Source organism: Heptranchias perlo, chromosome 20, assembly GCF_035084215.1.
Source record: "Heptranchias perlo isolate sHepPer1 chromosome 20, sHepPer1.hap1, whole genome shotgun sequence".
NCBI lineage: Eukaryota > Metazoa > Chordata > Chondrichthyes > Hexanchiformes > Hexanchidae > Heptranchias > Heptranchias perlo.
The window spans coordinates 6,516,233-6,518,589 of NC_090344.1; the positions used below are offsets into that span (position 1 = coordinate 6,516,233).

The following is a 2,357-nucleotide window of genomic DNA, read 5'->3' on the forward strand; positions in this document are numbered from 1 at the left end:
TTTTTGGGCCAACCCCTCCGCCTCCATGAATCGATCTCCTTTCTGGTCCCGAATCAGAGTCGGGTTCTTACCACCCGTTAAATGTTTACATGCCTGTGGAAGACTTTGGGATTGCCTTTTATGTTGGCCGCCAGTCTATTCTCATACCCTCTCTTTGGCCCTCTGATTTCCCCTTTCAATTCATAGAAGTTTAGAATCATAGAAGTTTATGACATGGAAACAAGCCCTTCGGCCCAACATGTCCATGTCGCCCAGTTTATACTACTGAGCTATTCCCAGTTACCTGCACTTGACCCATATCCCTCTATACCCATCTTAACCATGTCACTGTCCAAATGCTTTTTAAAAGACAAAATTGTACCCGCCTCTACTACTGCCTCTGGCAGCTCGTTCCAGACACTCACCACACTTTGAGTGAAAAAATTGCCCCTCTGGACATTTGTTTCCCTCCCCTCTCACCTTAAATCTATGCCCCCTCGTTACAGATTCCCCTAAATTCCCCTCTGAACTTTCCATATTCGGCATGGTGAATGAATGAATAAAACAAAAGTTATCATTTCTGTCAGCCTGCAACTGAAAATTATGAATGATTAATGGCGATTTGAACAACTATTCGTCTTTTTTCAGAGTTTAATGAGTATTGCGAAATTAATACAGTAAACGATTTTGTTGAAGTTGGTTCCCCAAACGGGAAAGTGACCCGTCTCCCATACTGAGAGCATTTGCAGACGGCAGCGATCTTCTGAGGCTTTCTTCGAAGCACATGCGCGGTAGAGTTTCTGTAGTGTAGTGGTTGTCACGTTTGCTTACCACGCGAGAGATCCTCGGTTCAAAACCGGGCAGAAGCATTTTTGGGCTGGCTCCATGAGTCGATCTCCTTTTTGGTCCCGAATCAGAGTCGGGTTCTTACTACCCGTTTAATGTTTACATGCCTGTGGAAGAGATTTGGATTCGCTTTTATGTTGGCCGCCAGTCGATTCTCATCCTCTCTCTTTGGCCCTCTCATTTCCGCTTTCAGTTCTCCTCTGTCCTTTCTGTATTCTGCCTGGTGAATGAACAAACAAAAGTTAGGATTTCCGTCCGCCTGCAACAGAAAGTTATGAGTTGATTAATGGCGATTTGAACAACTATTCGTCTTTTTTACAGAGTTTAATGAGTATTGCGAAATTAATACAGCAAACTTTTTGGTCGAAGTTAATTCCCTGAACGGGAAAGGAACCGGTCTCCCACACTGAGAGCATTTGCAGACGGCAGCGATCTTCTGAGGGTTTCCTAGAAGTACCTGTACAGCAGAGTTTCTGTAGTGTAGTGGTTATCACGTTCGCCTCACACGCGAAAGGTCCCCGGTTCGAAACCGGGCAGAAACATTTTTGGGCCAACCCCTCCGCCTCCATGAGTCGATCTCCTTTCTGGTCCCGAATCAGAGTCGGGTTCTTCCGACCCGGTTAATGTTTGCATGCCTGTGGAAGACTTTTGGTTTCCCTTTTATGTTGGCCGTTCGTCTCATCTCATACTCTCTATTTGCCCCTCTTATTTCCCCTTTCAGTTCCCCTCTAAACTTTCTATATTCTGCCTGGTGAATGAATTAAAAAAAAGTTAGGATTTCCGTCAGCCTGAAACAGAAAGTTATTAGTTGATTAATGGCGATTTGAACAACTATTCGTCTTTTTCAGAGTTTAATGCGTTTTGCGAAATTAATACAGTAAACGATTTTGTCGAAGTTAATTCCCGAAACGGGAAAGGGACCCATCTCCCAAACTGAGAGCATTTTGCAGACAGCAGCTATCTTCTGAGGGTTTCCTGTAACAACGTGTGCAGCAGAGTTACTGCAGTGTCGTGGTTATCACATTCGCTTCAAGTTATAACGTTCGCGAAAGGTCCCTCGTTTAAAACCGGGCAGAAACAGTTTTGGGCTGCCTCCATGAGTCGGTTTCTTTTCTGGTCCAAATTAGAGTCGGGTTCTCACGACCCGTTTAATGTTTACATGCCTGTGGAAGACTTTGGGATTGCCTTTTATGTTGGCCGCCAGTCTATTCTAATACCCTCTCTTTGGCCCTCTGATTTCCCCTTTCAATTCAAAGAAGTTTAGAATGATAGAAGTTTCCAACATGGAAACAAGCCCTTCGGCCCAACATGTCCATGTCGCCCAGTTTTTACGACTAAACTAGTCCCAGTTGCCTGCACTTGGCCCATATCCCACTGTACCCATCTTACCCATGTAACTGTCCAAATGCTTTTTAATGAAAAAATTGTACCCGCCTCCATTACTGCCTCTGGCAGCTTGTTCCAGACACTCACCACACTTTGAGTGAAAAAATTGCCCCTCTGGACATTTGTATCTCTCCCCTCTCACCTTA

At 44.7% G+C, this 2,357-nt stretch overlaps 1 non-coding gene across 1 annotated transcript; it reads left to right on the forward strand.

Annotated features, from left to right (window-relative positions):
* Positions 1-1,294: 1,294 nt before the first annotated feature.
* Positions 1,295-1,367, forward strand: trnav-cac (transfer RNA valine (anticodon CAC)). The gene has a single exon. It is a non-coding gene; the product is annotated as a tRNA-Val (tRNA).
* Positions 1,368-2,357: the final 990 nt, after the last annotated feature.